This window comes from Mauremys reevesii, linkage group 2 (assembly GCF_016161935.1).
Source record: "Mauremys reevesii isolate NIE-2019 linkage group 2, ASM1616193v1, whole genome shotgun sequence".
Classification (NCBI taxonomy): domain Eukaryota; kingdom Metazoa; phylum Chordata; order Testudines; family Geoemydidae; genus Mauremys; species Mauremys reevesii.
In genome coordinates, this window is record NC_052624.1 from 189,813,190 (window position 1) to 189,840,909 (window position 27,720).

The window sequence follows — 27,720 nt, forward strand, 5'->3', positions numbered from 1 at the left end:
GTAATCTCAGATACTTGTGTGGTAATGGTTGGCAACTTCTGACACTTTAATGGTGATTGCTGTACTTAACTTTTCAAGGTTTTCTAAACTGCGCTAACTTCTCAGCTTGATTTAAAAATACAACTTTTTCTAGTTCTCCAAAGTGCATGACCAAACTCAATGTTATACTACAGGGGCTACATCAGAGAGCTGTTACACTCATTTGCAGCTACTAAACCTAGAGAGGTTCTACGTATTCTGTGGCAACACAGCGATGTATAGCTGATGATCACTTGCTTTTTTTCTGAGGCCAGGGCAATGGACTTGGGGTGGGTATCCATGAATGAAAGTAAGATCAGCATTAGCAAATGCTACTGTGAGTAAAGAGGGCATATTTGTATTGCATATCAGGAGCCTTTCTTTCACTCTAGGATTTCCACTCTAGGACTGCCATGGGATCCCTCAGGGCCGGGTGGATGTGACCACTGGTACTTGTTTGTGCCTCCCTCCAAATCATACCCCCCAGGTTGAAAAGCAATGTCCTATTCCACCCTAGATAGAATCATAGGATAAGTCAATGCTAGTCTGATGTATTCAACAAGGGCAGAGCCACCTGCGGCAAGAAAAATCATGGTCTCCCCTGAGCTCAAGCAAGTGATTCAAAGCATTGCCACGTGAAAGCCTAGGGACTCCAGGGTGGAGGAGGAGCTGCTGATATTAAAGGCACATTCTTCACCTAAGTGAAGAGACATGTACTGGTGGACTTAGTCTTAATACTACTAAAATGTTGTGACTATTAATAAAGCTATGCCTGTGCTACAGCAGCACAGGTTCTTCCATCAGCCTAACTGAATCAGCACAGTGGTTAAGAACATAAGAACGACCAAAGGTCCATCTAGCACAGTATCCTGTCTGCCAACAGTGATCAATGCCAGGTGCATCAGAGGGAATGAACTGAACAGGTACCCATCAAGTGAACCATCAAGTCACCCATTCCCAGCTTCTGGCAAACAGAGTCTAGATACACCGTTATTATGTTGCTCTATGGTGCTTAAGGTATGACATTTTTCACAGCCACCAGCAATGTAACTAGATCAATATAATTTAAGTGTAGCCCAGAGCTAAGTAACTTTGTTTCTCTGCTATTCTCCAAAGCTTCTTGGTGAACTGACCATTGTTAATGGCATTGCATTCAAGTCATAAGGCTACTCTGTTTTGTTTCTGACATTGGTGGGCCACCTACAGTGGAAATACTAATAGCCAGTCCAACGCACTGTCAAGAACTGATAGCTGGAAAGCCCCAAAGAATGTCATCCCCCAGTAGCATATCGTGAGTGGACAGCAAATCTTCATGTATGGACCCTTCCCACTCACAATATTAAGTTAGACAGAAGACACCTGTAGTTTCATCCAGTTGTACTGAGAAATACTGTACTATCTTTCCAGAACTCTTCTAACCAGCTATTCCCAAACACCTACCATCATTCCATGAAATTGACAGCTGACCAGGTCATTGGAGAGGGGAATTGCTTTGACTGGCAGCAGCAAATACCAATGTAACATTGACAACATCCTAGGCAGGGCCCAACTAAATTTCTCCAGTTTTTGCAAGGCGTGGCAGGCTTTGCAATCTGTAGGACACCAAGTACAATGCTTGGAGGGCTTTCCAATATTGCCATTCAATACACTTCTGAGTTTTGTAAACCTGTAACTTTTGTTTGAAGAATTTATTGTGTTTCCTTTGTAACTCTGAACGTTTGGTATACAAATGGCACAGATCTCCCTCCTTCTCATTGTCCATATGCATCTCCGAAAAAATCTTTGTGCACTACTGCAACAACTCCTTTAAAGTACTGCAATAGTGGGCAAGCTTTCTGGTGAATGTTTTGGTCTGAGTTTGCCGGAGGGTGGCATGTGATCCTTGAAAAGGGAAGCAAGGTAATGCTTGTTAGTGCTCTGTTGCTTGACTCCTGGGAACAGTGCAGGGAATATGCATTGTAATGCAATTAACTTCTTCTTGAGGGACACCTGAAGAGCAAAAGGAGCTGTAGGCATGTCCTGGGAGAAAAGGGAGACAAAACAGAATGCTGGGCATCTGGTTGCCATAGAATGGTGAATTTGTTTAGCAAAAAATGTTGATTTCTGTAGCATATTGGGAAAGTGTCATTCCATGGCAGCAGAACCACAGAATTCACAGAGCTATGACTGAGACAGTTGACACCTCTTAGAGCTATTGTATCAGACTGCCTGAAGGTTTGGGCAAGTATTGCTGCATCAGTTTATGCCTGGTTCATGTTTTCAAAGTTATCTCTGCAATCAAAAACTAGAGATTTTTTCTTTTAAATAGAAGGCAGGACCCCCTCTCCCGAGGGGCTTAGAACCCACAGGTTTGTAACCCATGTGCTGGAGAGTACATCTCCAGCACTTGCACATGAAAACACTTCAGATTAGTAGTTGCCTGATTCTTCACATAATAAATACAGTCTTTAAAATACAACGTTGATTCAGGAAATTGGCAATCACAGCAAAAATACCAATGAAGTTGTCAGGTATGGGTCTTTGTCCACTAGATTGGTGTCCATTTTAGACTCTCAGCAGATTGCGAAGTTGTCCAATGCTACAAACCTTTGTTCATTACTGGTCTGGATTTGAACTAAAGAACTAGACATAAGCCACACTCCCGGCTATATTACTTTTAGAGATCATTCTAACAGGGTTGAAACACACTAACAGATACAGGGAAGATACTCTTCTCTTCCCTGTTCTGTGGTGAAACAGGGGACTTAAGTCTCAAGGGCCTTTAATCAGCATCTTTCACCAGTATAAATGTGGTTTAAATCTCCTGGTAGAACTGCAGCTTTTAGAACGAAAGCTTTTCATTGCATCTCTCAGTGCAGTTAAGGTCGACTCCAAAGACACCTAAAGTCCATGGGATTCCTTCTGTGGACTTTGGATCCAGCCCTAAAACAACAATCTGCTAAGTTTCTTTGTGGAGTTAAACTCCAAAAGGTCTATAGCTGGGCACTTTCAGCAGAAGGCCCTTGGGAATCCCTGCTTAGTATACCAAGTGCCTGTTGAACTGTGAAGAGAGGGTTAATGCTGAGTATCCAAGTTTGGTGAGCTTTTTACAATACAGTGTAAGACAGATGTGTTTCATCAAGCTTTTTTAGAGACTTTAATATTATGGAACAGGAGTGGAGAGGTGATTAGTGGAGGAGGTGGATTGGAAGACATGATGTGCCTTGTCAATGGAGGCTAATCTAAATGTCAAAAGTACTGTAAAGGAAAAGTATATGTAGAATGCCCGTCAGTTTTCTCTTTGAAGTCTGGTCCTGAAGTTTTTTTGCTGCAGGATGGCCACCTTAAGATCTGCTATTGTGTGGCCAGGGAAGTTGAAGTGTTCTCCTACAGGTTTTTGTATATTGCCATTCAGATATTGCCCGGCGCTGCGAGGGCGGCAGGCAGGCTGCCTTCGGCGGCTTGCCTGTCATGCTTGGGGCGGCAAAATGCCTAGAGCCGCCCCTGATGCCCGTCATTTACTGTACAGTGTATATACACAGTGAAATTACCCTTCTTGTCAAATCCTCACAGCTGGGAATAAAGTTTTCTTTAAAAAAATGCTCTTTGAGCTCTAAATGCTTTCTGCCTTAATAAAAATATACTTTGGGGGAAAAAAAACCCCCATCTCTTTCCACAATACAAAAAACATTCACTTAAACAATTATTGGCCTGTCTCAGCATGTAGCTGGGATTGCTTATTGGGACTAACTGTAATCCCCTTCCGCCCCCAACAAACAAACATAAAAACAGGCAATTTAAAAGATATTCTAAACTATTATATCCTACAGCCTTTATGAAGCATGCTTTCTGATGGTGGTGTCATTTCTATTTGTTAAGTTCTTAAGCAGTGCATAGACTATAGTGATGGAGAGTGTAAGGTTTCTGGATGGATAGTCAGAACCTGTGTATAACAGGTCAGTAGGTCTTCCTTCAATGGTGGAAGATAATTGCAGAAATGCCATTTGCGATGGTATAGTTAAGGTTTTGTCAACAACCTTTGCTAATAAAATCTGTTCTTCAAATATTTTCTGCAAAAGTTTGCTTTGGGCTGAATCTTGGCCTGGATTCTCACCCTGAGAGCAATTCCCTCCCCTCAACCCCTACCTCTGTGAGTTGGGAAAACTTTTTACTTTTCTTCCTTCTCCCCCATTCCCTCTGTGAGTCTGTTAGCTTCGTTTACTATTTATAGATTACTTCCTTCTCCCTCCAATGAAAAAAAAGCCATGTCAAAATAAAATGTACAGGCTGGTGTTTTTAACCCCCATCAAGCACCACTCAAAATTCTCAACCTTAAGTTCCACCTTCAAAATTAGCCTCCTGGTGCATATACATTACAGTATTGTATTCTCCATTGTGTACATCTTTTGTCATGTGGTTTCAGAATGCTGGTCAGTGTGAAGTTATAATCCATTTTATACTGAAATGCTCATTGAGCTCTAAGTACTCTGAGCAAGCTTTTTTATTCAGTTAGATTTGTGCCACGCCATCTTGTAACTGGACTTGTAAAGTGCTAACTTTGGGCAGAATTTAACTTCTTAAATAGCATTTTAGTGCCTGGCCAACAATGGCATTTGCTTGTTACTAGAAATAATCTTCAAACTAATTTTGATTTCTTTAAAATGTATGAATACAGCCCAGACTAATTTTCAGAAAACATTTGGAGGGGCAGGTCTTCAGCTGGCACAAATTGTCAGAGTGACATTGAAGTCAGAGCTATGACAGGTTACACCTGCTAGAATCTGCCCCTTATCTTATAGTGAGCTATATCAAATTTGAGAAAACAGAAATTACAATTAAAGGGAAATCAGTCATCTCTTAAGATTTACTCTTGTTTGTTTGTGGGATTATTTTGATCTTCCCCGCAATGTAATTGGGACTAGTTGATTGAACAGCAAAAAATAGTTTTAGGGCTCTCTTGAAAAATGTTATTCGAGGGTCTCCTGTAAATCCTGTACTGACAGTGCAGAGACAAGTGCAGCAAATGAGAGAGGGAAGGAAATAAAAGGGAAGGATGCTTTTAGAGAATGTTTACCAATCAACTATAAAGCAATGAATCTTGGTGCATGTGTGATCAAGTGCTTTAGAACGCCCTACTAATCCTCTTCCCCTCTTCCATTTCTGGTGTGGTAGCTACATATATGCATATGTATAAACACTGAAGGATGAAATATGTGGAGCGTATGCAGTAAATTATCAGAAAGAAGATGAATCCGATGCTGAATTATTCAACAGATATACCATGAAATGAAATATCATAGATCTAGAGCTTTTTCCTTCTTTATCTCGTATTTGAGAATTTCTATGATTCTACTAAATAGACTTACTATTAGAGATAATTGTAGGGCATTGGGAACACTATAAGTGCATTTCTTTGAAAAATAACAAAGTGAAATGTAACATTATTGCTATGCAATAAGTATCTTAGCATATTCAGTAAAGCATATTGATTTTTCTGGATTCCTACTGTGAACTTGAACTTTAAAATGACTGGGCTAACAGTCTGATCCTGCAACATATATGTATGTGCTTAGTTTTTAAGTGTAACCCCTGCCTGCTTGGTGTGGCACTCTGTTTCCCTCTAGTGGTGGCTAGTCCAACTAGAGATTGATGAGCCTGTTACAGCCTTGGGTAACTGAGCTGTTTCTTTTAGCGCAGACAGTAGAGGCTCATGTGTTGAGGTTCCAGGTTTGATTCTCACTGCTGACAACCCACTCTGGGGAATTGACGTTATGTAAGTAGTCCTACTGAAGTCAAGGGAGCTACTCATGTGCTAAAGTGTTTTGCTGGACCGGACCCTAAATCATTCTATCCAGTGAAACCAAAATAGTGCTGTGGCATAGAGGCATCCCTGGAACCACTCAGCTTCCAAGAACTCACTTGGACTTTAGACTTTGTCACATAGGTATCCTTATTTAGCATATAGCAGTGCTTCTTTGAGTTGATCAGACTTAAACACGAAGGGTGGATGAAGGGTACACCAGACATCTACACTGACAGTGAAACCCTCTCCCTTTATATACAGTTACACATCTCATTGCATTTTCTACATATTGCACCACAATTTTTTGGCTGGTCTTGGTTACTTTGTGGGAACCAATCCCTGTACAGAATGCTCTGTTCATGTACTGTCTATGCTCAAGCAGCCTACTCTTTAGCTCCCTGACTAATCTTGTCCATTGCTATCTTGATGGTAGTAAATGGTTACTTGGATATTCCCCCTTCTGTCTCTTAGGCCATGTCTATACTACCACTTATGTTGGCAAAATTTATGTCGCTGGGGTGTGAAAAAGACACCTTCCCGAGTGAGAGAAGTTTAGCTGGCATAAGTGGTAGTGTGCACCGCACTGGGAGCTACCGCCGCTTGTTGAGGTGGTTTTATTATGTCAACAGGAGAGCCCTCTCCTGTCGGCATACAGTGGCTACATGAGCAATATGACACTACAGCAACTGGTACAGCTGCACTGCTGTAAGCTCTCTAATGTACCCATATCCTTAGTTAGCACAAACATCCCATTTTCAGCCTGCTGACCTATTTACCTCCCATGTCTTGTCTTCCAAGAAGCGAGGCCTCTCCCATGTTTATGTCAAGCCAGGCCTACCTACACTTTAGGCTATATCTACACTACACTTTTGTCGATAAAACTTTTGTCGCCCAGGGTGTGAAACCCCCCTCTCCCCCGATCGATAAAAGTTTTACTGAAGAAAAGCGCCAGTGTGGACAGCGCTTTGTCGGCAGGAGATGCTCTCCCACCAACAAAGCTACCGCCCCTCTTTGGAGGTGGTTTTATTTTGTCGTCAGGAGAGCTCTCTCCTGCTGACAAAAAGCAGCGACCATGCGTGCCTTACAGCAGCAAGGCTTTAGGGGCACAGCTGTGCCACTGTAGGCTATGACTATGCTGCACAGCTTAAGACCCAGATTTTTAAAGGTATTTAAGTATGACTCCTCCAGCACTGCAACTCCTGACTTATGATGAGCCTAAGTCTCATTTTCAAAAGTGACTTAGGCACTGAGGAGCTTCAGTCTCACTGAAAGTCAATTGAAAATGAGATGTACAGTATGTCTACACTACAGAGACTCTCAGCATTGCTAAGCCAGTATCATCCTCTAGTGTAGATGCAACCTACAACCACTGAAGGGCTATGCTATGCCGTTATAACTTTCAAATCCAGATTGAGCCTTCGACTCCTAAATCATCTACACTAATGTCATCAGTCCTGACACCCTTTTGGGTTAACAATATAATTCAATCTCCATGCCTTTTCCATTCTTGGTAGATAAGGAGAAACTACCAACAAAGGTACCAATTAGTGTCAAATACAGTGACTTTTTTGTGATAGGGTCACTGGGAACTGCATTGAGATGGTCAGGCTTATTTCATAAAGGTGATCAGAACCCCATCAAATGGTAATAACGTCAGATGAGTATTAGTCTATGTCAGAGGTGGGCAAACAACTGCCCACGGGCCACATCTGGCCCGTGGGACCGTCCTGCCTGGCCCTTGAGCTCTCAGCTGCGGAGGCTAGTCCTGAGCCCTTCCCCTGCCGTCTCTCTCCCCTGCAGCCTCAGCTCGCCATGCCACCAGCGCTCTGGGTGGTGGGGCTGTGAGCTCCTGCTGGGCAGCGGCTGCGAGAGCTGCCAGCATGCCCCAGTGCTCTAGACTGCGCAGTGGCATGGCTGGCTCCGGCCAGGCGGTGCGGCTGCCAGTTCTGGTGCTCTGAGCAGTATAGTAAGGTGGCGGGGAGGTTGGATAAGGGGCAGAGGGTCCTGGGGGAAGTCAGGGGAAAGGGAGCAGGGGGGGTTGGATAAGTGTGGGAGTCCCGCGGGGCCTTTTGGGGCGGGGGTGTGGATAAGGGGTAGGGCAGTTGGGACAGGGAGCTGGGGGGTTGGATAGGGGATGGGGTCATGGGTGGGCAGTTAGGGGACAAGGAGCAGGGGAGGTTGGATGGGTCAAAGGTTCTGAGCAGGGCAGTCAGGGAGCGGGAAGTGGGAGGGGGAAGATAGGGGGCAGGGACCAGGCTGTTTGGGGAGGCACAGCCCTACCCGGCTCTCCATACAGTTTCAGAACCCTGATGTGGCCCTCGGGCCAAAAAGTTTGTCCACCCCGGTCTATGTCTACACTAGCACTTTTGTCGGTCAGGGGAGTGGAAAAAGACACCCCCTGACTGATGTGAGTTACATCAACAGAAGCGCAGATGTGGAAAGGCTCCCAGCCGATATAGCTCTCGCCGCTCGTTCGGGGTGGTTTAATTGTGCTGACAGGAGAGCTCTCTATCGTCTGTATAGAGCAGCTACTAAGGAGACCTTACAGTGGCAGGGCCAACGAGAGTGGGGGGAAGCTGGTACAAATTACCGAGGCCCGGCGGTCTGTAAGGGGCCCCAGGGCCTGGCTTCGTTGACCCTGTTTAGCCGGTCTGCCCTTGCTGAGGGGCCCGAACCTGCTCTCGGTGGCCCTGTACTGCGGTACAGCTGCACCACTGTAAGGCCTCCCATTAGGCTCAGCCTTAGTCTGGCCTGGATTCAAAATAGCAGCACAAAGGATATTTAAAAAAAAACCCACAGAAAATCGAAGACCCAGAAACATGCAGCATGTATACGGCGTGTGAATTTAACAGCTCTTTTAGAATTAAGGCTCAGCAGAGCCTTTTCCAATGAGCACTCAATTGACCGAAACACAGGTTAGAGAACTGCGTAAACAATTCAGTCATTGGATTCTGGGCTCCAGTGAGTGTTGTTAATTATGGATCAATTGTGCCAGACAATTTAGGGAAGCCAAAATAGCTTCCAGTACCTTAACTATTTATACAGAGTGTAATGCGATGGATAAAGTGTTAACTGCTACTCATATTTTATCAATTAGATACCACGGTTCCCTGCTTCATCTCTGCCCTAGTGCAGGTATTGAGGGACAGCAGTTTGTACCCTCCCCTGTCCTCATCCTGGGACTGGCTATTTAATACTGTATGGTCTCCTTCCTTCCATTTCATTTTCAACTGGAAACAAGGTTAAACTTTTGGAAATGTGCTTTGTTCTTGCTCCCTCCTTCTCTGATCAGCTAAAAGTGGCTTCTCCATATGTGGTCAATCGTTATTGTGCCTTCCGCAACTTCTACTTTCACTCACTTCCCTCATATTGTAGATTCACACCCTGGCTTGCCATGCACTCACTTGTTGTGCAGAAAAGCCATGAAATATTTTGACTGAGTATTGATATCTTTACTCACAATAAGCCTTTGTCTCATTTATTCATAAAAATGTTGCTTTTGTGGAATGGAATGGGGTTGCTTCTAGAACATCATTCTAATTTGTGTCTTTGCTTCAAAAGCAATGCAAAACTGCCCAGCTTCAGGTTTGTGGCCTTGTTAATAGTGGGCAATGAAGTTTGGCGCTAGAGAGTAATTTAGCCCTCCTGTGATATGAGTTACCTGTAATATGCAGCCTGACTGCAGTATGGTCACCTGCTGTTCTAGTTATCAATCTCTCAACCCCTACACACAGCTCAGCCAGTTTTATCCACTACTAAAAACCTCATCTGACTTACCTTTACTGTTTTACTGTAGAAGGTCATGGGTGAGACTAGATCTAAAATGATGAAACAATTGTAGAAAGCCATTATTCATAGAATCACTGGACTGTAAGGCTGGAAAGAACCTCAAGAAGTCTTGAAGTCCAGCCCCCTGGGCTGAGGCAGGACCAAGTAAACTTTGACCATTCCTGACAGGTTTTGTCCAACCTGTTCTTGACCTCCAGTGATGGGGATTCCACAATTTCCATTGGAAGCCTATTCCAGAGCTCAACCAGCCTTACAGTTGAGAAGTTTTTCCTAATATCTAACCTATGGGTATGTCTTCACTACCAGCCGGATTGGCGGGCAGTGATCGATCCAGCGGGAATTGATTTATTGTGTCTAGTCTAGAGGCAATAAATAGACCCCCGAGCACTCTCTCATCAACTCCTGTACTCCAGCTCGGCGAGAGGCGCAGGCAGAGTCGACGGGGGAGCGGCAGCAGTTGACTCACCATGGTGAAGACACCACGGTAAGTCAATCTAAGCTACGTAACTTAGATCGATCCTCCCCCCCCGCAATGTAGACCAGGCCTAAGTTTCCCTTGTTGCAGATTTAAGCCCATTACTACTTGTCCTACCTCCAGTGAAGATGGAAAATAATTTATCACCTTCCTTTTTATAACAGCCCTAAATATATTTAAGCACTTATCAGGCCCCCCTGGAGTCTTCTTTTCTTAAGAAACATGCCCAGTTTTTTTTAACCTTTCCTCATTGGTCAGGTTTTCTAAAACTTGAATTATTTTTGTTGCTTTCCTGGGGGCTCTTCATTTTATCTACATCTTTTCTTAAGTATGGGGTGCCCAGAATTGGACTCAGTACTCTAGCTGAGGTCTCAACAGTGCTGAGTAGAGCAGGACAACTACCTCCCATGTCTTATTAACAGTTAATAAATGCACCCCAGAATGATATTAGCCTTTTTCATGCAACTGCATCAGCTTGTTGACTTGTACTCAGTTTGTGATCCACTATAATCCCCCAATCCTTTTTGGCAAAACACTACCTAGCTAGTTATTCCCTGCTTTATATTTGTGCATTTGATTTTTTTCTTCCTAATTGTAACACTTTGCACTAATCTTAATAGATTTCATCTTGTTGATTTCAGACCAATTCTCTAATTTGTCAAGGTTGTTTTGAATTCTCATCCAGTCCTTCAAAGGCCTTGCAACCCCTCCCAGCTTGGTGTCCCTCAAATTTTATTAGCATGGAAGCTATTATCCAAATCAATAATGAAAATATTGAATAGTTCCAGACGGTTAGTGAGCAACACGTGGGTGATCAGGCCTAGTGATCAGAGCAGGAGTCAGACCTCATGGTCAGAGAACAGATGCCAGAGTCAAAAGTCAAGCCAGAGTCAGAGCCAGGAATGAGAGCGGAAGATCAGAACCAGGTTATCTGGAGTCAGAAGACAGGAGCAGGGCTGGGTCAGAACCAGAAGTGGGGCTGGGACAAGACAGGAACTAGCTCAGCCATGGGCAAATACTTTGAGCAGACAGCACCCTGCTGCGAGTCTTAAGAGCAAGTTTACTGGCCCTCAGTCAATCAGGCCGTTGGGCCAATCAGGAGGCTCAGTTGGGGCCCACCTGCACTTATTAGAGCACCTGGGGTTGAGCTAGCAGGTAGCCTGGCTAGCGGTAGGCCCTTTCTCCTGACACAGACTCAGGACTCACCCTGTGGAACTCCACTGGACATGTCCTCCCTGTTTGACAGGGAACCATAGATAACTACTCGGTGTTGCTCTTGGAGTGAAACTTCTATTGCAGCCACGTAAGAAAAATGTCTGTCTCTCAAATTCTGCCCTCTTTGTTGTCCTCCGTGAGGAAGGAGCTTCTAGGTCAAGGGGTTCTCAGACTTGTTCCTGATGTGGACCATTTCCTAATAGTTGATGAAGCACCTCCCTCTTCTTTGTGAGATTGTGGCTCGTTCCCCTTCCCATTTGCAACACCACAACAGCCTTGTGACAACTACAATTGCTCACGTGGCCAAATAAAGGAATGATTTAATGCATTTTTAGCTGACTTTTAATGACCTTTAGCAACTAGAAATAAGGAAAAGGAGCCAGCACCAGATGACTAGTCAGCACCCTTCAGACACTAGTGATCAGTAGACCATAGTATGGGATGTTCTGGCTCACCTCACAAGTACAGATAACACGGAGGCTGCACAATATAATTTTTTGGTCAGGAAATGCAAAAAAATTAAGATGATCATAGTAACTAACATGTAGCACAACCTGTGTGCTTTGCTATATGCTTGACAACCTAAATAGTAACATATTAAGCTACACACACAACCAGGAAAACAGAAATAGAATTTTCTATGAATATACAACATGGCAAAGTTCACATTACTGTAGCAATTCACTTCTGTATTTTCTGTTTTAACTATTTTGTTGCACAGTTAAAAATGTATTTTCATTTGTTTTCTATTTACCCGGTAATTCCATTTATAACTATGCATCCATCCCTATGGTTCTAGGCACATACAGAAGTGTTATAGACATGGAGTGGTGGTGGGGGGAATCCTCTTAGTTTTATTGTGCAGCTATTGTCTACTTTAATCATACACATTCTTGAGTAGGCCTGGTCTTTACTCAGACAAACCTTTCCTGGAAGTCATTGCACTGAATTCTGCCGCAAACGAGTAATGTTAAGATACAGGGTCTGAGTCTCTGTCTTTCACATTCTATCATCACTTTACATGCGTAAAAAAAAAATCATGTAAAATGCTACTTAATCTGTATGGTGGCAATGAAAAATGCACAGAGGAAGTGACTGTAGACGATGGAAAATAATGGGAAAACTTGCCTGTAATGTTTAAGACAAGCGAGGGCCTACTTCTGCCACCTTTGCACTCACTGAATAATACCTCACTCTTGTGAGTGGTCCCATTATTTTCTAGGGAAGCAGACACAATGGACCAGATTTCTGGATTATGTAAATTACCATACCTCCATTGAACTCAGGGGTGCTATACCACTTAAAACCAGATGATGAACTGGTCTACAGTTTCTTTATAAACTGCAATAGTAAGGCTAATAAATGACCTCCAACTTACTGTAATATTACAAGTATATGAGCCAGACTCTCAACTGATCTAAATAAGATGATAATCTTCCCCAGCCATGACTTCACTGAGGACCCTCCTAATTACAATTTCAGGCCATTAGAGGTGAGGTTTGGTTATATGTCTATGATGTGCCAAGATTAAATGCATTTCCTTGTTACATGGTTCTTAAAGTTAATAATTAAAACAAACCCATACATCTTGCTGTGGTCTTCTGGTCTCAGTTCCTGGCCAATGGGGGCTGTGGAGTCGGCGCTCGGGATGCAGGAAGCACGGAGACCCCTGTTACCCCCAGGGGCTGCAGGGACGTGCCAGCTGCTTCCAGGAGTGGCATGGGGCCAGGCAGGGAGCCTGCCTTAGCTCCACTGTGCTGCCGACCAAGATCTGTGGGAGATAAGCACTGGCCGGTCAGAGCCTGCACCCCTCGCCCCCTCCTGTACCCAAACTCCCTCCCAGAGCCTCACCCCCTCCTGCACCCCAACCTCCTCCCCCAGCCCTGAGCCCCTTCCAGCATCCAAACTCCCTCCCGAGTTTGTACCCTCTCTTGCACCCCAACCCACTGCACCAGTCTCAGCCCAGAGCCTACTCCCACACCCAAAACCCCTCAGCCCCAGCCCAAAGCCCTCACCCAACCCCCTGCCCTAGCCTAGTGAAAGTGAGGGAGGGGGGATGGAGTGGGCAGGGCCTTGGAGAAGGGGTAGGACAAGGGTGTTTAGGTTTGTGTGATTAGACAGTTGGCAACCCTAGGACCAGAGAAAGCACTGAAAGCTGGTTCAAGTAGGAACTGGAAACAGGAGCAGAGTAAGCACAGCTGCAGACATGACACATGTGAAGCAGCCACTGTGCTATTGCTGACTCCCCTGCCCAATGAGGAAGCCCCACCATTTGGAGAAGCCTTATTGGGCCCAGCTGAGCTTGCCAGATTGCCTATAGACCAGGCTGAGACCCAACTGTGCGCCTGACACACACTTGTAAAATTAAACAACCACTTCACACCCTTTTACAATTCCTTCAAACTTGTACCCAGGCTACCACCTAAACCTACCCATCATTAAACCCACAGACCGCTCTGTCATCTAGACTCACTACTGATAAATACCAATGGGAAGAAGATACTAGGGCACTGCTACTGACACAACTCTGTTGAAATGATACAAACTGGAATCTCAAGGTACACATGCATCTTTTTCCTTTGATCACTCACATGGGGGGATTCAGATTCAGATCTCCTTATATTATAAACATGCCTCTACCAACTTGTCCCTTTAGTCCCTCCATTCAGTATAGTTATACATAAAACACTGAAAGCAGGTGGAATGAAACCAGGTAATTCCCAGTGGTGCTTGCCAGCTCCATGGTGCCAAGGTAAGTTGTGTGAGTGTTTACCTTAACCCCGTATTTCCTGGTTTTCAGAAGCTTAAGTTTTGTTGAACTCAATATTTTGTAAAGGCACAAGTAATCATTGGGCAAAATTAACTGTGTGTTAATGAAGCTTTTTGCCATTTAATAGTGAAATGGTTTCAGATGAATGTCTGGCATGAGTGGTCATTCTTGAATGATACTAAAGAATTTTGTCAGGGCTAATAAGGTAGCACTTTGTTATATTTCTTTTGATAAAATAAAATGCCTTTTTGTGCAGGCTTTACAATGGATGTAATGACTTGATACTTTCCTTTAGTCAGAGTGAAGATGGTGCCCCCTTTATAGCATTTACATTTGCTTCTATATCTAAGGCAAAATGAATTGTATTTTATGCCCAATAAAGTGGGTGGATATTTTATTTGATTATATAATTGTTTATCAATTGCATGGGGCATAAATATGAGTTGTTGCTCTCTGACTGGAGAGAAATCCACTCAGATTTTTTTTTAATGCTGATCATTCAGCTTCCAGGAAGACTGAATTATTCTTTTACTTATGAGGCTATAAATGAGTTTGCTCAGCCTGTTACTGACACAAACTCATTCATCACTATTCAGATTAGTTTCTACTTCTTTATACTGCTAGCTTGTCTACTACTTTGGAGAGCAGCCAGACTGAAGAACAGGATTATTTAAATCTTTTATCAAGGCTTCTTGTACCCTAAGATCTCTTACTCTTTTCAACATGTCACCCTATCCTCACATGCAGAGGCTTCCTGCCTGAGGTGGTTAAAGGTTTCCTGTATGGTGGCCATTAGTAGCCAATACACAGTGGTATCTGAGACACTGATTATGTCCTTATACTCTGAAGAGGTAAATGTTGGTTTTGTTTTTTGTTTTGTTTTGAATTGTGTAGACTGCACTTGTGGAGGGAAAGCATTGTGTAGAAGAGGCTGATAGTCATGGTGGGGATGAAAAGCATTTCACAGATAAAGGGATAGTGGTGGTTCTGCAGTTACAGATCTGCCTTGCTTAAAACAAGAAGAAAATAAAACAGAATAGGGAAAAAGGCAAATGTATCTGTCAGCAAGTAGCACTCCAGTTTGAGGGTAAAATTTTCCTAAGTGCCTAGGTCACTTTTGAAAATAGGACTCTGGCTCCTAAATCAATTAGGCTCAGACTCTCACAGAGAATTAGGTGTTTAAATACCTTTTTGAGGAGCTGGGTCTTAGGCATTTTTGCAAAATTTTCAAAGTTCTATTCCCATCCTCAGCAGAGCACACACCCCATGTTAGTGTTCAAATTCCTCTTCTACCTTGGTTTCACTTGCTAGGTAAATCAAATGGCTGAGATTCACAAAGCTTTTCGTAAACCTGGACCTGGTTTTGCATTACCCTGAGCTGAGTTATGATTTCACATAGAAACCATGCAAACTCAGTTTCACTGTGTTCTCATTCCAAACCAGGCAACCTCAAGGAGAAACTTAAGGAAGCAAACCCATGTGATCTGAAACTGGGGTGAAGGCAAATTGTTTTTACAAAACTACTGAGTTTCACACAGCTCTGAATATAGCTCTGATAAGCTTATTGCAGTTTGGCTTTAAAAATTCATGATGGCCAGAACAATGAGTTCTCATGCGATTACTTGAAAGTTTCTCTTTTGAGGGTGGGTGAATTTTTGTTTTATTTTTAATGGGCTTGTCTGTTTTTAATAAGAATCAATGACCAGTTTACTTGCACAAAGAATTCTTGAGCTTACAGAAGGATATTTGGCAGGTGATTTTTAGTCCATTATAGAATGGTTTTAGGTATTTGGTGAAAAGCAATAAAACACCAAAATATTTAACTTGCCTAGTGTTGAATCATGCTTTTTACTACAAGTGCAAAGATGCCTACAGTTCTAGAATCTTGAAACTGTTTTTGTCCTAACTTCAAGGGATTTCCTGGTCTGCAGTGTGAATTTCACTGCCTGACAATATTTTTTGGGTTTGAGGAGGAAAAATAACAAAAAATACTCCCATTCTACAAGCCAGGGAGAGATGTTAAGGTATGAGCACGGAACAGTTTTAAAATGCTTTTTAAATGGCTTCCAGTCATCAAGAGTAAATGCAGATAATGATTTAAGTCTCACTGTGACATAAACACATGCTTGAAGTTAAGAATGTGTTTTAGTTCTATGCTCAGTAGGTGTCACGTACTAGGGTGCTATTCAGACCTGTGAGAGGTTGTTTCATTGGGTGTATTATAACCCCTAGTGCCCCAAAATGCTTCTGCTACTTGTGGCTTCCTGTCTTGGATACACATCGCCAGCAACCAGCATGCATTTCATGCTGTACAGCTTTGATTCAAGCACTTTGAACCCAACAGCCTGCCAGCAGTTATCACAGAAACACTCTTGTCTTTATCAGACTTAGTTAATGTTAGCCAGTGACTCCACCACGCCTTCATTCTGAACTTCCCCAAACCCATGTGTTCCATGTCCAGCCCTCTCCTGCAACGCTGAGAGGAATAATATCTATCTGCTCCTTTAAAGAGACAAAACCCAACAACTTGCCACACTAACTGAGGTTAATGTTCACTTTAATTCCAACACAGCGCTGGTGGTTTAGAGTAATAGTAAAACAAGTATATTAACAAAAGAAGACTGGATTTTAAGTGAGTTATACTGGAAGAGATAAAGTTAGGAATGGTTACAAGCAAATAAAAGTGAAACATGCATTTAAAAGTATAAAACTTAACCTAGCAATGTACAGGCTTTGTTCAAGATGGCTCCTCTAGAAGTCTCAAAGTACTGGTTCTGCTGTCGTCTTAGCTGAAAGAGAGAGTTTGGGGGTTTCTGTTCCTTTCTTTGTTAGTCCAGTGAAACTTTGAAATGGTTCTTCTGAAGGTTATCCCTCAAAGTAAATTTTATGCAAACTGCAAAGAAGGAGAGATGGAGTCCAGTGGTAAAGATAGCTCCATGATCTTTTTTCCCTTGCTGGTGTTTGCTAAAATGCAAGTTGTTCTCTTTCCTGCAATCTGCTCCCACTCCTGTCTTGATGGTTTTGTTTACTGCTTGTATTTAAATTGAGGTAAGCCCACATTCCTTTGTTTAGGACAGACCTGTTTACCAATTCCCTCTGACGTGCCAGGCTTAAACACATTTTAGTCATAATTTCAGCATATATCCATAACTCTTAATACACACCTAGTACATACATTATGCAAGAATATTAATAATCAATGAGTTATTAGCTTTCAAATGATACCTCACAAGACATATTTTGTACAAAGATTGCTATAGTAGGGTATAGAGTGTGAATAGCTGGGTGCTTTGGGTCGCAGTAGGGATGGATTTAGGCATGTGCTTTCCTGAGTAGGGGCTTAAGTCACTGATCCTCCAAACCCTCAATTCACATAAGAAATATTCATGCCAAAGGTCCCACTGAATTCAAATGATGTAAGTAGTGATTTTAATGGGTCTAGGGTGACCAGACAGCAAGTGTGAAAAATTGGGATGGGGTGGGGGTAATAGGAGCCTATATAAGAAGAAGCCCCAAATATCAGGACTGTCCCTATAAAATCAGGACATCTGGTCACCCTAAATGGGTCTATGGGATTAGTACAGGTTTGAGGCCTACCAGTTTATAAGAAGCTGCTGGGGTCTACTGCCTGGATTGTTCCCATGTTGAAAATTTTTAGCTATCTCTTTACGGGTGAACTTTTTTATTGTCATGAAAACTTTTATCTTCATATATTAATGGCATGTACTTCCAAAAGGGGTTTTCTTTATCTAAATAAAGACTATAGGATTTTCGCTAAAAACAAACAATCTTCCAAATGCAGGAATTCAAAATTGAGTCTGGTGCTCCATTTTTAGTTCTTGCTGTGCTAAAAAGTGGTATTACATTCATTTCTGACTTTTCTGCACTTCACACTTGCTGTAATGTAAGGTATCTTTGATTCACTATTACAGAGGGTACTGATCACAACACCTCTGAACTTGGCAAGAAATCGCCTATCACTATTTCCGTAACGGGATGGCTTATTTTTTAAGACGACCTAACCCTAAATTCAGCATTCAGCCTGTCTAGACAAATTGTGTCTGGGTGTACCTGGCCCTTTTGTGGTCCCCTCCTGGAGGTCCCATATCACACTACACTCTGCCCCAGGACAGGAGCAGTGAAGGTGGGTTCTCCAGGCCAGCCTAGAGAGGCTGCATGGAAGCAGCTACTCAGAGCCTGGTGGGCTCACATAAAAAAAGTAGCAGGGCAGTAGCAGCTCAGTTCCTAGCTAGGGCTAGAGAGAGAAGGGAAGGAGCTTTGCTCTGGCTGTATTTGCTGAATCTAGGAGAGAAAGAGGACCTCGGAACTTTAGCCCTAAGGTAAGGGGTAAAGATCAAAGGGTTAGGTCAGAAGAGGCCCAGGGAAGTAGCAGCAACTAATTGAAGGAGGAGCTCGAGAAGTGAGTGCCCTGTTATACAAATATGCAACAGTTTTTCTAGCTAAGAACTAGAAAGACAAGTCTTAGACAACTGAATGATGTTCTTCTTCCATAGCAATAAGCTGCAAATCCCATATAGTTCCTATTGTCCCATTTATTTTAATAAAGTTATGTTATTTGTGAAATAGTATGCTGTTTCATAAGACATGAGAAAATTACATTTAACTAGAATGATCAATACAAAAATATATGGGCTAGTGTGAATTGTGAAGCACTATCTATGAATTCTCCATTGCTGTGCTTCCCAGGTAAATGAGACCTGCATGGAGTTTTAGGTGTGTTTTTTCTCTTCTGCTTCCCTTTTTTTTTTATTCTGGTTGTATAGAGAGAGGCTTGGTAGCGGATATGATGGTCTGTACCCCTGTGTTCACCCTTTCACAGGATTATGTGAAATTGTGTACAAAGTATGCCTTGTGAGGTATTACTTGAAAACCTATAATTTGCTGCCCATTATTGTCCCGGTAAAATATGTGTAGCTGCATGGTATGTAAAGCTGTATGGTATTACTAAGACACGTTCCACGTCTGGGGGAATGGCCACAAAATTGTTCCCCAGAGACAAAAGGCAAGCTGATGCCTCAGTCAGGTGTCAACCCAGGGTTACTGGGTTTAGCCACACGTGTACCAGACTAGTTACCCTCTGTCCCTTCCAGAACTGATCCTGATTAGCTGGATGACTTCTTCAAAAGAGCTGAAAAATTCAGTTTGAGGAGAGGAACCCCAGTGAGCAAGCTGGGCTCCTCTGGCAGACCATGAAATAGTGTCTGGAAAGACTCCAGGGAAGCAGCTTGGTTGGGATTCAGGGCTTTATCCCAGAGAGGAGGAAAAGGTAGCCCAGAGGGGCCGAGACTGCAAGGGTCCTTCCTCAAGTCCCTTGGAAGTCAGGGCTCTCTTCCAGAACCACAGAGACTGAAAGGTACCCTAGCAGGGACTCTGAACTGATCTCAGAGGGCAAGATGAAGTGAAGCTCAAGTGGGGTGAAAGTACTTCTGGTTTGTTTGCACATTTGTTCCCCTGAAAGGGGACTGATCTTTGAGAGTAACCCAGCTAGAGGACTGAACCACATGAATACTGGGGGGCACAGAAAACCCTAGGAAGGCACAAATTGAGGCTGGGACTCAATAGGCACCAATAGGCAGGCAGTCCCTTTGAGAGAAGGCTACAAATACAAAGATCTCTGCCCCTTCCTCCCAGATGCAGGTCTAGCCACAGAGTCGTCTACTGAGCTGGCGATGTGTATATGAAAGCTTTCTTGCCATTAGCACCACTTGTCACACACACTGGATGGCCACGATATGCAGGACTCTGGGGACCATGCAAGAGAATAATGTGCCTTTACTGAAAGGGGCCATTCAAATGCTTACTCCTCCTGACCTGCGTAACTCTGGTTGTACCCAGGTTGAGTTTGAACTGGCTCATCTCTTGTAAGACTTCATGGTATCCTTATGATGGCATTGGTTGTAGCTGTTTGAAAATCGGAGAGACAGGAGCACGTCAGTGGTGTATTGTTGGTAGCCGAACTCTGCTGTACAGCTTCCTAGAACCATTTCAGCCCTGTTCTCCTGTTGGCTTCCTGCTATAGAGTTAAAGAAGCAATGTACATCTTTATAGGTATTTATGTATTCCGAGACAGTCTTTGAATAAATTACAAGTATAAGTTCTGGTTGTAAAACACTGTCTCAGTCAACAGGATATCTTTAGCTAAGAAGCACATTTTCTTTTGTGTAAGAAAGGTAGTATCTGTCCCGTGTGTGTGTGGTACATGTATGGGAGAGGTTGTCTGGGTTTCCAGTAGTGCCTCCTGCTTAATAAATATTGAGGGTGATAAATATTGAGAAAAGCCAGTGTAAAAACACTTACTGTATGTGATGTTGTTAACATGAACTGTGCCTGTATAGATCATTGTTGCACCAAATCTTGTCCAGTAAGGTGGCTATGAAAAGGCTGTAATTTGCTGGTTATGGTTATGCTATCTATATGTGTGTATCATTTTTGTATTTGAAGTTATAAATATTGGCTATGTACTTGTATCTCAATATGTTTAATTCTAAGTAGCACCAGTGAAGCACGTGGCCAGCTTATTAAGAAGGGACTTTTCAGATTAAGTGCCCTATCAAGAAATGTTTAACTGACAATAGACCTTGGGAGACTCCAATCAACTTGAGAAGTCTTCCTGGGAACATTCAAGGTAGCATGTGAGCAATGGCTGCTCTCCATGTAAAGAACTGAGTCATGAATGGACATGTGATTTTTCCCCATGTGACTCCAAACTCCATCTTGCTGCTGTGATTTTTTTTTTCCACGGTAAGAACAAAGGGTTGTCCTTCCATATGGCAGAAGATATAAAAGGCCCTGGAAACCCCTCCATTTTGTCTTCAATCTTGCTGCTTTCCTCTGGAGGAACTTTGCTACACTGAAGCTCTGAACAAAAGACTGAATGACCCATCCAAGCTGTGGATGTACTCCAGAGACTTGATTTCAACCTGCAGTTTATTTCATCACTGCTACAAGCCTGAACCAAGAACTTTGCCATTGCTGTATGTAATTAATTCCATTTAACCAATTCTAGCTCTCATCTATATTTCTTTCTTTTTATGAATAAACTTTTAGATTTTAGATTCTAAAGGATTGGCAACAGCATGATTTGTGGGTATGATCTAACTGGTATATTGACCTGGGTCTGGGGCTTGGTCCTCTGGGATCAGGAGAATCTTTTTTCTTTTACTGGGTATTGGTTTTCATAACTATTCATCCCCATAAGAAGTGGCCCTGGTGGTGATACTGGGAAACTGGAGTATCTGAGAGAATTGCTTGTATAACTTCTGGTTAGCTAGTGGGGTAAAACTGAAGGCCTCTCTGTTTAGCTGCTTTGGTGTGCTTTAGTAATAAAGGACACCCAGCTTTGGGCTGTAACTGCCCTGCTCTAAACAATTTGTCCTGAGTTGATACTCTCAGTTGTGTTCCGGCAAAGGCTGTGCTGTTACACTGTTATAACCCATTATTAAACAAGAGCCCTATGTAATAATCCACTAATCAGACTAGAGAATATTTATTTTAGCCAAGGCTCATCAGATTTACATGTTGAGCTTTAAGCAGTAATTAGCTTTACTCTGAATCTCCCATCCCAAGGGAGGCTTCATTTTGCCTTCGTTCTTACTCTGCCCAGTAATCCCTTTATAGAATGTCTCATGAGATGAATGTCTTGCCATACACACTTTATCTGCAGTTTAGCTGGGAATCTTCAGTATTTGTGTCAATTTCTTCACTGATACATGCTCTCAGTTCTTGTCCGGTCTCCTTCCTGACTGTCTGCAAGTGAGCTTAGCAGTAGAAGAGGATGGGTGTGGGAAGCAGTCTGTTTCTTTTACTTCCTTTTCCTGGCTATGATATATTGCAGATATCAAGATTGGTTCAAGAGAATCTGGGGCTGCAAGCTCCACGATTTCAAGTATGCCTTTCCCACCACACTTCAAATGGCTCTACCATGTCCGCTTTGGCACGTATAAATAAGAGGAGGGGACGTGTCCAGGGCTGGTGTGTGTTTGTAGAAGGAGAAAAGTCATGACTAAAAGCTGAAAAGGAGGAGGGGTAAATGTGCATTTGTCCCTGCTGAGAGCTCATCCAGAGCCCAGTCAGCACAAAACAGCTTATTCGTACATTTGGCACTACAGTATGGGCAGCAATACCTTGCAATTGCAGGGTTGATAAGTGTTAGAACCATCCCTGGCAGTCAGAAGCAGCTGAAAACATGCCAGGCCTTGTGTTGCTTGGGAAGGTTATCTGTTTTTTTTTTGTAATAGCGTTCTGTGTACTTGATTTGGTGACAGGTTTATTATGGTAGAACTTGCAGAAGCCCAAACTGAGTTCAATGCTGCAAATAACAGAGTTGCAAAAACCTTCTGACAGAGCAGTTTTCAGTCTGCATTTAGAAGAAGCTGATTCAATGAAATTGAAATATTTTGTGAGAGCTTATTGCCTTTGTCAAAACTCTTGCTGGAGACCACCAAAAGATTTTTTGATTTATAAGGTTGTTTTGTTTGGTTATAAGTCAAAACAATCTCAACCTTATTGAAGTTTGAGACTTTGACTTCTCATTCTAAATCAAGATGACATCAAATTCTGAAATCTTGGAACTTACATCTGACAGGAAATTCCATTTTTTGACTAGCTCTAGATGCCAAGTCTTGCTATTTTAGCATACGTCCTGTGTTTCTAGCCCTCATGGCTCTGAAAAGAGGCTGAAAAATGTGAACCCTAAAAGCTCAAACCAGAAGTCACACACAAAAAAATCATGAGATTATAAGTCAGTCTTGTGGATTTCTTTGATGGGCCTGACTCATTTCTCAAGCACTTGAGGGGACAAAACTTCAGGTTCCCCAGGAGCAGCAGCATTGCCTAGAATTACCACAGTACTACATGTTATAACAGGGCATTCAGGGATTGTAGGCGTACTGCAATTCTCCAAAAAGGGGGACATTTTTTTGGAATTCAATGTACTCGCCTTATGCACACCCACACCATATATAATTTGAAAGCTTACTTCATGTATTTTTAGATGAGGTATGATATAGAGCTGTCAAGTGATGCTGTAAGCCTGTAGGCGAGGTGAAACAATGGTACATAAAATGAGTATCCCTTTTTGCACAATGCCACATGACTATAAATACAAGTTTTACCATTTAACTTAAACTTCAACACTTGATCAAAAGCCACCACAAACCAATGTATTAAGATTTTCTGTATGGAAAAGTCATCTTTCCTCAGAAATGGTTTAGCACAGGGGTAGGCAACCTATGGCATGCGTGCCGAAGGCGGCACACGAGCTGATTTTCAGCGGCACTCACACTGCCCGGGTCCTGGCCACCCATCCAGGGGCTCTACATTTTAATTTAATTTTAAATGAAGCTTCTTAAACATTTTAAAAGCCTTAGTTACTTTACATACAACAATAGTTTAGTTATACATTATAGACTTTTATAGAAAGAGACCTTCTAAAAATGTTAAAATTATTACTGGCACGCGAAACCTTAAATCAGAGTGAATAAATGAAGACTCGGCACACCGCTTTGGAAAGGTTGCCGACCCCTGGTTTAGCATGTTGCAAAAATGGTAAATATCAACATTTTGCATTATACTAACATGAAATGTTTTCATGTTGCTAATTTTTAATTGTCAAAGTATCTCACAAGTGATTATAATAGCTTTCAGTTGAAAATATAGAAACCTGCTGATCAGATCAGTCTCTCACTAAAGGTCATGTACCAGTAGCAGCAGATTGCATATCCATAGGTTGGACTGCATAGTGGGTAGCTATAAATGTGAATTCCTAAACTAATGCTTCTCTAATTAGGAGCTTGGCTACATACAATATAGCATTTAGTCTGCCTGGTAGAAGGTTTCAATTTGTAATTGTCTAGGCATACAGTACTAGCCTTTGAAATATTCTAAAAACTAGCTTTTTCACTGAGATTTATGCACAGGCCAGTATCAGTGTTGGAGATGACAATAGAGAGATTCATATTATGAATATGCAAAAGCTATGAGAGAAATGGCCTAACAAAAAACAGTGAAGACAAAGTCCATAAACAAGTCCTTGGTTCTGGGCTAAAGAAGGGGGAAGAGCATTTTTCAGCTCTTACTAAGCATGGTAACATACACTTCAAAATGAATCTTGACAAGTTACATGCTTTTTATAGATACTTGTCATGGTATCCTTCATAAGTTAATATTCTGCAAGACAGGTTTGGTGTAAGGAGTTTCAGGTTTGAGTTAAGAGCTGTTTGCAAAGAACAGGGACCTTTTGCCAAGGGGGTCTCTGTGTCCCACCAGGGAAAAGAAATTGAGCTGCAGTGGTTAAGTGACTCGCTTGAAGTCCCAGAGTGTGCCAGTTTTAGATCAACATATAATTTTGTGATCTATTGCAGATATTAAAAAGCCCTTTTTATTTAAAATATCCAGCGGACTCATCACAGTCCCAGTAATTTAAAATCCAGAAGCTGATTTCCCACTCCTGCAGCCTTTTCTCATTAGTATGCTGATGACCCACACAAATGAAAGGCTAGTTTTACCTCTGGCTATTGGCTGTATCTGATTAGGATTTGCAAACGCTCCAGCTGACATTCCTTGTGCTTTGAACTGAACTAATTTCATTTATATTTGTGTTTTTAAAAAAATGCTTGGATCCCACGGGCTGAAATAGAGATTAAATGGATATTTCACATAAATATTATGGGATGATTCATGGCCATTTTTAGTAAGCATCTGACCAGGGCAGCCAGCTAATGAAAGTCAGTCCCCAGGTGTGTAATAAACAACACAATTAAACTACCAAGGGGGTGTTGTCTTTTTATAAAAAATCATTTGAATTTAAAGCACTCAGTATAAATCTGTCCAACTGGTTCTACTCAAATTCTGCTTCTAACTAGGCAGTAAACCTGAATAGAGTTAACAATGTAATGTATTATGCAAGTGTAAAGTGACTTTAAAACTGATATGTCATACAAATACATCAAAATGCAAAAGATTCATACAATTTTTGTATTTAAAACAATGAGTGCTAAACTGAAGGATTATTTTTAATTAAAATATATTGTATCATCATTTCTTTAATCTCTTGTCTCCTACCCAACATGAAATCTCCTTTCTTTTCAAAAAAAGAGGGAAATAAATTCTCTCAGCCAATTCAAGTCCAGTGTACCTGAGATCAGGATCAGTACAACAGGGTTCTTTCTTGGCTCTTCTGTACTCGTGTTGGTGTTTGTTTCTTTTCCCACTGCGGTACTGTTCCTAATTGCCTATAACATTTAAATACAGTATTTACTATACACGATTATTATCCACTAGGAATCTAGTCACCAAAGAAACTAAAATATATCCTTGTCATCCTCTGCATCTTGAGTCAGTCCATGAATTCCGTGGTGGTGGTGGTCTTGATTTGCTCTGTATTTGAAGAGTAAAACAGTTTTATGTAGCTCCAGCAGAAATGTTCTACTAAATAACAAGTTTATCTGTCTCATTGTTGATAGCTTAACTCTCTCTGCTCTCCCTGTTAGAGAGACCAGGTGGGTGAGGTAATATCTTCTATTAGACCAACTTCTGTTGGTGAGAGAGACAAGCTTTCAAGCCACACAAAGCTTGTCAGGTCTCTCCTTGTTGTTCATTCTGGAGCTAAACCTAAATGCTGGATCTAAATTTAGTTAATATGAGGTGCTGGATTTAAAGCTTGCAATATGTTGTCTTATCTTTCTAGCATGAGGATCTTTTTGTTTGGGATGATTCTTGATCCTTGTATGGACACTATTTATAAATCCAGCTTCTGCTAGAACATGTGAATCCAGAGTGGGAATAAAAAGGTAGCTACACAGCAGCTCACAGTATTTCTCATGTTCCTTTCATGGAGCTACTTCTGGTTTGTCTATGGAAAATCCCATATTGTAATTGTCTAAAAAGGCATTCTCGGACTCACCACAACTTTAGTTGATGTTTAGTAACCAGTCAATGGGATGTGACTGCTGGAGGCTGAAGCTTCAGAGAAGGCGAAACCTTAAAATTGCATTTCTTTGGCTTGCTTTGCTTTCCTTGTTGGTATCATGGACCCCATGTAGAGATAGTAACTAACCAAATAAATCAACTTCATCAAATCTCTACTGACCTCTTTAAGTGTGAATAAAACCAAAATCAACAAGAGCTGAGAGTTCATCTTCCTCTTGGTAAATAATTTTCTTATGACAAGCTGGCTTTGCACCCCACTTTTATACTCAGATTGAGCCTGCATCTTGAAAAATAAGGAGTGTAGCTGGGGAAAGCCTCTTCTCCAGACCGACTTGCAAAGCTGTGGAGAAAACAGCTGACCTCAACTGGCTTCAAACATTCTTGCTTGTTTGCATTGCTCTGGCACCAGCACTGCTTTGAAATGCCTGTGAACTGGAACAGTGATCTGAGGCACTGGGAATGCAAAACCAAATGGAGCGAGTCCCGCTTTGCTTCAATACATAATTGTGGCTTTAAATGTAAGGAAAATCAAGGTTAAACAAAATGGAAACATCTCAAGCTATTTTATTGCTAGGTTTCCTTTTGGTAGGCTTATAACTTGTTTGGACAAATAAATTATGAGCCAGGGAGAGAGTGATGTACAATGTACATATTTTTTTTCCAAAAAGGAATCAGTGTGCTGAGAAAAGGAAAATTAGCCTAGGCTTTGCTTAAAAGCAAAGGGGGAAAATAGACAAATGGTGTATCTGAAACCTTTCCACAGACATCATTTTAAAGACTGTAGTCATTTATTGTAATTACTTTCTTTCATTTTGTGTTTTTACAGTATCTCCCTATATACAGATTGATTCCTGTGAGGTAAGATCATGTCTAAGGAGATGCCAAAAACAAGGACAGATTTTATTTTCTCCTTGTTATCTACTTCCGGTTTCCTATGAGAAAAGGACACACCTTTTCGGCATAATTAGGGGAAAAATTAGATTGCCAAAGCTTTTAACATAGCATAGACTGGTAACTGAGTGTACCTGACATGACATTTTTATGTACAATAAATCACAGCAAGAAAATCTGGAACAAATTACTTCTTTCCAGGAAAAGCATTTTGTCTTTATTTTCTTTAAAGTAAGCCTTACTATTCCCCCTCCAAACTAACCATCTCAATTTTGAGGCTAGTTAAATCTTTCTGATTTATCTGAATTCATCTAGTTCAGATCTTGAGTCCCTTGTTGTTGCTCTTAGCTGTCTCGAGGTGGAATCTCATGATTCTTCTACTCTTAATTGGGAACTGGGTCAGGCTACCCTATATATACCAACCACTTATCACCCTGAGGGTCTAACTGGGTTCCAGGCACCTGCATTTTATTGCTTTGGGAACCTGTAACCACTGATACTAACAGCCTTCTTAGAACAAAATGGGTGCATGTGTGGTGGCTTTGTTGTTGTTGGACCAAAGTATTAGAGGATGTTGCTTTTAAATGTCTGACAGCCTGCATGCATATCTGTCTATCTTACCTATGGTACTATCATTCCATAATGGTTACCTAAGCAGGCTTCACTTCTTCTAAATGTCCCCTCACTGCCAACTCAAGGTTCCTTTGTCTGTCTTTCAATCTGGTTCTTCCACATCCCCATGAGTGTCCTTTTTTTAAATCATGCAAACCTTTGTTCTCCAGGAGTTTTCAAGTGCTGGAGGGCTTTGACCCTCTTTTGGTCAAACCAGTT

The 27,720-nt window shown here is 42.0% G+C and overlaps 1 long non-coding RNA gene across 1 annotated transcript; it reads right to left on the minus strand.

The window, feature by feature from the left end:
• Nucleotides 1–1,922: 1,922 nt before the first annotated feature.
• Nucleotides 1,923–27,720, minus strand: LOC120398571. Its single transcript, XR_005594546.1, has 3 exons — nucleotides 27,540–27,720; nucleotides 12,865–13,050; nucleotides 1,923–2,037 (listed from the first exon to the last, which is right to left on the minus strand). It is a non-coding gene; the product is annotated as an uncharacterized LOC120398571 (long non-coding RNA).